The 8268-nt window shown below is 40.2% G+C and overlaps 1 pseudogene; it reads right to left on the bottom strand.

The window, feature by feature from the left end:
• Positions 1-2109: 2109 nt before the first annotated feature.
• LOC138160065 (barrier-to-autointegration factor pseudogene) lies at positions 2110-2741 on the bottom strand (annotated as a pseudogene).
• Positions 2742-8268: the final 5527 nt, after the last annotated feature.

The following is an 8268-nucleotide window of genomic DNA, read 5'->3' as shown; positions in this document are numbered from 1 at the left end:
TATCACAAACAAACATCAACACAGACAGAGCAGAGAAACAGAGTGCTGGGATATCACAAGTTTTCTCCTTCTTGACTAGGACATCACAAGAGTCCTCTTCTCTCAGTTTTTTCTGTCTCTAGACCAGGGGCTCTCCTTATATACTTATTAGCTCCTCCCTAGGACTTCACAAGTTCTAGGGTTCACAAGTTGTGGGGTTCACACACTCTGTTTCTAAACAGACTTAATATAAGATTTAAAAGAAACTTGAACTGAAACAAGGTGTGAACTACTTCTGTACTTGCCATTACACTCTCCAAAAAAAGACAATGTTAAAGTGGCATATAATCTTGGCTTATAAATCTGTACACTCTTCCTCCTCTATACATTCTGGGAGGTGAGAACCAAAACAAGAAGCTAGAAGTCAATCATGAATCTCAGCCTCTCAATTGGGGATGTCTGAAAAATAATAAATAGTATTAAACTAAACACGTTCAGATAATGGAGTCTAGTCTCAGAATATTGCAGTATTAAAGGAACTGTAATTACCTCAAATGATCTTTTTGCCTCAGATTTGTTTTTGTTTTTTTCCTTTTACATGAGGTAATGAACGGAGTCCTAGACTCTGGGGCAGCTTGCCTAAGGTACAGCCTTGACTGATATTTTCTAGATAAGTGACCACAGGCAAATCATATAACGTCTCTGAATCTGTTTTTTCTTTCATCAAGTGAGAAAAATAATACTATCTGCATTAATTTTGGTCTGTTATTTTGCAACTTAATCTATTTCTTATTGAGGAAGCACTAGTAACACAAGTACCTGCCAATAAGAATAGCTCTCTCAGAAGCTCAAGGCAAGGGAGAGAATATCTGGAGTGGCACCAAATGCAAGTGCTCAAAAGAGTGGTACTAGTTTCATCCCTGACCTGCATGCATCAAGTCCAGAGATTTACTTGAGTGATGAGTCTAGTCCAATTTGATATTGTATCTGAAGAGTTACAGCCACCCCTCACTGCTTTTCACCCCAGGCTTTTGTAAACTCTTTTTCACAGCTACTCTGAATGGATGTTTTCATTCAACTATAGAAATCACATGGATTAGCTTAAACTCAAATGAAAAGATGCAGGAGTAAGAAATGCCAGAGTTAAAACAGAGTAGGAGGAAGATCAGAATTGGAAGAAGGAAGAAGGGCTGTCCCCACTGGACTACCCCATGATCTGTGCCTTAACTGTTAGAACTACTGTTGTTATAGATACCTTCCCTGTAATATGTGATAGACTTGAGAGTTGACATGATGGAATCATGAACCAACAGTGGGAATTAGACTATACCTTCCATTATAAAATCTAAGGATTTGAGGTAACTGCACAGTAATGGAGACCTTGCCATTCATATTCAGGATCTTAAGCTACGGGATTCACCTAGGCAAGCATTGTAGATGATCCAGGACAATGAATCATATTCAGGACAGCTGTTAGCATGGGTTCTTTGATCTGCTTTTCTAAAGGAAAGCAACTCAAAAAGGGTTAACAATCTTACTTTTAATCAAATATATTTATCATTTACTTAGTTCAGGAGAAAAAAATCAGCACCGTGCACTTCAGAGAAAATACAAACAGTAATTACAAGCAGAAAAAAAAATACAGAGAAAATAACACAGTTCAACAAATCAACAGACAGGGCTTCTAGCTGTCTGATCATTACATACATACATGGTTACGAGAGAAAGAAGCACCAACATCAGGGATTTCAAAGCCGAGGGGCTCAATGGTGCCCAGAGTCTCATCTGGACACACCATACAACTTTTTCCATAAGTGATAGCCTGTTGATAATACAATGAAACAGCCCATCTCTCCAGGATCACGTCCTTATCACTAATCAATGTTGCGACAAGATAACTGAGTACTACAAGACCTATGCACTATCGGTCTTTGGCCCATAAATAGCCTTCAGGAGATCATAAAAGCATTTTGGATTGTTACTATTGGTGTAAAACTGAATTTCATCTGCCTTCTTGCTGAGCCAAGAATCCTGCTCCTCTCTAAGCTTTGTGTATATTTTACTTTTGATGAAGTTAAACACTGACTTCTTAGATATGGACAAACTATTCTGCTTGCAAACTCTGGGAAGTTTTTTTTTTTTAAAGGCTGCGGACTTTATTGGTTTTAAAAAACTCTCTCCAACGGCAGTGAATGTCCTTATGCCAGATATCCAAAGGGAATAAAAGAGACCGCGAGTGGGGGCTGGGGGAGGGGAGGCCCCTCGGAACCACCCAGGAAAGCTAGGAACTATCGCCAGGGACTCACAGGACGGGGCATGCTGAGGACGGCAGGGGGGCGTGTCTCTCTCCTTTCCTGTGGGGGTGGGGAGGGAGGGAAGGGCTAATGGGGAGGGCGGGGGGCCGGCCCCCCGCAGGGTTCACAAGAAGGCGTCACACCACTCCCGCAGGCAGCCGAAGCAGTCCCGGGACTGCTTGGCGTTGGCCCCACACGTGTCTTTGAGCCACTCGCGGAACAGGTCTCCGTCCTTCTTCAGCACCAGGAACTGGCCCAGAACCACGTAGGCCTTGTCAAAGCCCTTGTCCTCGAGCTTCTTGCCCAGCACTTCTCCGATGCCCGCCAGGCTCCCCACGGGCTTCTCCCCCATGGGCTCCGCCACGAAGTCCCGGTGCTTCTGGAAGGTCGTCATGGCTCCTCAAGGACGACTGGCCCCGGCTCCCATAACGGTCACTCTCCCACCAACCGGCCTCTCCCGCCGCTGCCTCAATCCTGCACACGTGCCGCCTTCCGCTTCCAGGTTGTCAGAGTTGCTTCCGGGTCAAGGGCGATTTGACAGGAGGAGGGGAGGGGCGGGCCTGCATGAGGTGGAGACTGCGCAGGGGCAGTGCTTCCTGGTCAGCATGCCCTCCAAGTACCGCAAGAACATCTGGATCAAACGAGGTATGGGCCAGGGACTCTGGGAAGTTATGATTTTTCCTTTAGTAGCTTCTGAATTTCCCCTTCATTTTCATCAAACCAGTCTTGATGTTCTTGAGTGTTCTGACTCAGATGAGTAAATGCAGGGCTGTACAACAAATCTCTGAAAGTTGCCCACTCCTTTTCTACTCTACTAATGTCAGCTGTGTGCTGACTCAGTTTTCCCTCTAAGTTAGAAACAAATTGTTCAGGCTTGGAGAAGTGCTCTAATCTGAAGCCATTTAGTCTTCTGGTAGTCATGCCTCGGGGCCACTGCTTTTGTTGAATGTAAATGTTTAGTCTGTAGAGAATAAGTCTATGATCAATACTGTTCCACACATCCCTTCTGCCACTCTTACATCCTGTCTATCTCTTTTCTTTACGAAATCTGTTGTTGTTGTTGTTTTTTTGGGGGGGAGGCACTCAAGTTAAGTGACTTGCCCAGGGTTACACAACTAGCTAGTGTGAAATGTATGAGGCCATATTTGAACTCGTCCTCTTAACTACAGGGTCAGTGCTTTATCCACTGTGCCACCTAGCTGATCTGCCACAGTCAGGTATATTCATGAAATTTCATTGTGTTTAAATAAATGGAAGACAGTGTTGGTGATGAAAAGCTTATGAGATGCACAAGTCTTCAGTAGTAAGTGACAATTTTGCTGTTCTTGTTTCCATCTCCATTCCTTTCAAGGCCTGCTTGCCATGTCTGATAGTCTGTTCCTATTCTGGTGCTAAAGTCACCCAGAATTATAAGCTGGTCCTATTTTGGCACATTGATGATAAGGGTCTCCAGGTCTTCCTAAATTTTTTCTTTGACTGAATCAGTGTTCATTATGGTGGGAATATACAAGGACTGTTCTGCAAGTGACAATCACATTGTCATGAGTCTATCATTCACTCCTTTGGGCAGGCATACAAGATTGTTGACGAGATTAGTTTTTATTGAAAAACGTAAGCCGATTTACAGTGCTTCCCATCACTGCAGCCACTCTAGAAAAATGTTTGTCTAGCTCTACGTTTGGTAGGCTAGCCTTCATTTGCCAGGTTTGTTTTACTCCTAGTTGGATACAAAACTTGATGAATTCTCTCACAAAAGTTGTTTGTCTTTCAGGTCTACTGGATTTCATGTTATCCATAAGCATGCACATATTCCATGTACCAATGGTGAGTATAATTATATTTGCAAAAGTTTTTTGTACATTTTTTGTGTATTTTAACTGCAGGGTGATCCTTGCTGCTGTGACAAACAGGCCAGGGTTGGATGAAGCAGAAAAATTTAAGGGCACATTTTCTAGTTCCTTCCTTATGCCAGGAGGAGTGGTGCAGTCTTTATAAACAGCTACACATACAACTCTGGGGCAAGTGTTCCTCACCGTTGCATTAGTCCTTTGAGAAGACATCCCTGTGGGCAGAGTTGTGACTAAGTTCCCAGTGTGTCTGCATCTGCTGCTTCATCACTTACCTGTTACCACAGGATTTTGAGGTAGGTAAAAACAGTAAAATTATTTGAGTGATGTCTTTTAACTTGGATTTAAGTGATTAAATTGGATTTAAGTGAGGCAAAGTTGTGTGAAGTCACTGGCCTCACTTTATTTCCAGAGTCATCACAGTCCAGTGGCAAGACAAAAGTTAAAAAAAAAAAAAAAAACTACTGATGAGTCAGGATGTAGTAGATGACCTTAACATCTTAGATGTTGGACCAAGCTTTAAGCAGTCCACAGTGATTGCTTCAACTACCTTCATGGCCATTGGAACAAATTGTTCTTATTTGCCAATTCCACCAAGGGGAGTCTTCATATGATTGGGGTAGACACCTCCTTCAACTTACCAATGGGTTTGGGATCCCTTGGTAACCTTTAACCTGGTTTAGGCAGTCTGCCAAAATGGTTTACTGTGGTGTGGCCAGTGTGCATATTGTTTCTTGGAGCCACAGGTGAGAGTTAGGTGGATCCGGTAGACACCAAAAGTGGAAAGCAAGTCTGAAAAAGGCTCAGCAGTCCTTACACCAGAGGCACTAGTCTTCCTTGAACACCTCAAACACTAAGTGATGGTATTACTGGATTCAAAAGGAATGTACAGATTCATGACCTTTTAGGCGTATTTCCAGATTGTAATTCAGAATAATATTCAATTCACATTTCTTTAATCAATATTGATTTAAAGCATTTTTTCATATAACAATATCTTTGATTTCTTCTTCTGAAAACTTACTTTTTGTATCCATTGGCCATTTATCAATTGGGGAATGACTTTTTTTGTATGCCTCTTTTATGGGAGAAAAATTTCCCCATTCTACTTCTCCTTCCACCTATTCCTTCAGTTTTTTTGAGATCTTTTCAAGGTAATTGACTCACACCCATGCCCTTTGTCTATGTAAATTCCTTTTAAATATCCTAAATAATGATGATGTTCTTTGGAGCTCCAAATATGTAAAATTAACTTTATTGATTCCCTTACACTTTCTTTTTCATGATTGCTTTTTTTTAAATAGTTCTCTTGAGTCCTGTATTTGAATGTTAGTTTTTCTCTTCAGCTTTGTCTTTTTCATAAACAATTCTTGAAATCCTTTATTTTGTTAAATATTCATTTTCTCCCCAAAAGATTATATTCAATTTTGTTGGGTAGGTTATTCTTCGTTGTACTCTTGGCTCCTTTAACTTTTGGAATATCAATCCCTCTTCTCCTTTAATGTAGAAGCATCTCAATCTTTTGTGATTTTGATTGTGGCTCCATAATATTTGAATTGTTTCCTTGTGTCTGCTTGCAATATTCTTTCCTTGACATGGGAGCTCTGAAATTTGGCTATATTTCTTGAAGTTTTCATTTTGGGATTTATTTTAGGAGATGATTTGTGGATTCCTTCTGTTTCTATTTTACCCTCTGGGTATTCTCCTTTTTTGGTTTGCTCATTCCTTTCTAGACTATTTCCTGAATTTGAACTTTATGTTAAAGTTGGATTCTTCTCCCCTGGAGGTGGAGAGGTACTGTCACTAGCATTAGGCTTTCTCACCCTGTTATTTCAAAGTTAGCTCTTGGCTTCTGCAAGTTTTTTGGTGCTTCCAAGTTTGTATGATCCACGGAGATATATGGTCACTAATCTCCTGATCTGTGCTCTCACTTTTGCCCTGGAAAGGCCATTATTCCCTCTAGCCACAAACAGTAGCCATCCTCTTGGCCCTGGAACTGTGACCAGGTCCTCTGTTCTCCTGAAGCCACACCAGCTAGCCTTGCTCTTTTTCTTTTTGTCCCCACTCCCTTGTAACTGACCATAAGCACTCTTCTCTGTCCTGGAACTACAACCCAGAACTAGGAATGGGCAATAGAGTTGCCAATTAGCACCAGCTGCACCCAATGCCAGCAAATGGTGCCCTGTAATCTGTCTCTGACTATTTGTATAATACCCTTTAGTATTTCTGTGCTGTGAACTCCTAAAACTGATCCTGTTCCTGCTGCTCTTGCTGCCACTATTTGTATGGACTCTAGGCAGGTCTCCATCCAATTGTCCCAGATCTCTCCTGCTGACCTCTTAAGGTTTCTTAGTCTGATGATTGTCTCACTCTCACCTTTTTCTGGTTCTGCAACTCCAGAATTTGATTTGAGGTCTTATTTTAAAGTTGTTTGGGGGATACTTTTAGAGAATTCTACTGGGTTGATGCCTCTAATGTACAATATTGGCTCCAGCCCTGGAAGGTCATTTTTTAAAATTGTATTTTGCAGTTACTGTCAAAGTTATGGGCAAATTGGTCACAAGCTGAGAGAAATATGTAGGAACTTGGTAAAATTATAATAACATGTTTATAGGTGCATGTAGAAAAGGACCTGTTGATGGAACATAAAGATTTTAGTGGTGGCCCTAAGTAGATTAGTAGGTTATTTGAATGCATTATCCTTTTTGCATCCTTGGCATCAATGCCAGAAAAGTGTCAGCAAAATTTGAATTTTCAAAGGAAAAAAAAAACAAAAGTGCAATACTAAATGTCCTTTTTCATTCAATTATTCATTTATTCATTCTAAAAAATGGAATAATATTTAAAATACTTTCTTTTGGTCATCTGACCTTAAGTTCTTAAATTTGTATTGAATATTGAATAGAAAATCTTCCTAAAGAATGTTAATGTTCTATTTTTTTGGGGGGAGGAATGACCTTTAGAGAATTTACATTGTCTCTCAGTGTTCTTGTTAACTCTAATTTCTGAAACTTGATAAAATAGAACTCATTGTATTTCCTCAGAATCCTCTTTCCAAACCATACTCTACATAGTTAACAAAGTGACATTCCTAAAACACAAATATCTTCAATGTCTCCCTATTGCTTCTAGAATAAACCATTAACTCCTCCATCTGATATTCTGGAATCCTGAATTGATCTTGCTGTACCCTGAATTGATATTATCTAAAACAAATGTAATTGATTTTGATGTATTTATCTTACTCAGAGGCCAGACTTTAATTATGAAACACAAATTGTTTTTCAGTCGTGTCCAACTCTTTATGACCCCATTTGGGATTTTCTTGGCAAAGATACAGGAGTTTGCCATTTCCTTCTTCAGCTTATTTTACAGGTGAAGAACTGAAGCAAATAGGATTAAGTGACTTGCCCAGGCTCATACAGCTAATCAGCATCTAAGGCCCAATTTGAATGCATGAAAATGAGTCTTCATGACTCCAGGCCAAGCAATCATCTCTCTATCTTTACTGAAAATCTTCATAAGTTTTTTGACTAGAAAGAAATTCCTCCAGCCACCAGCCTTCTGTTGAGGAGAATTTCTGAACTTAACTGACCTAGCCATTGTGTAATAAGGTTTATGTTTGAAGGAAAGCACCACTAAAAGGATCAATAATTTGGGTGCTGGAAGAATGCCATTATTAAGGCAGAACAAGGACTCTGGTAATTGCTTTACCTCTCTTTTGTTCCTGCTGCAACTTAATTTACATGCCAACTACAGATAGTTTTCTCTTTGCTAAAGTGAAGAAATTGAACTGGATTGGCGTTAAGGTTTAGTCCAGCTCTCGTTTTATGATCTGTTCCTATGTTATCAGGAAAAGGGAAGTCTCACATACTAGTTTCCCACATAGCACTTGTGAAATACAATACTTAAGACGTGGTTTGAACATACATATTCATAATAGGGATTGTTTGGAACTAACAGGACATTTTCTACACATATATCAGATAGTTGATTGGTACCAAGAACTTCAAATCAGCAACAATCACAGGTTGACAAAAGGATAGATTTAATATTAATCCAGGAAACTCTCTTAGCTTTTTGCTCATTGCAATTTTGGCAATGGTGGCTCATAGCATCAGCTATACACATAAATAATGTCAGACTAC

The sequence above is a fragment of the Petaurus breviceps genome, unplaced genomic scaffold (genome assembly GCF_028583685.1).
Source record: "Petaurus breviceps papuanus isolate PSGF00001 unplaced genomic scaffold, PetGlider_PUasm1.0 179, whole genome shotgun sequence".
Classification (NCBI taxonomy): domain Eukaryota; kingdom Metazoa; phylum Chordata; class Mammalia; order Diprotodontia; family Petauridae; genus Petaurus; species Petaurus breviceps.
Note: the sequence above shows the minus strand (reverse complement) of the source record. Positions and strands in the feature narration are given on the sequence as shown.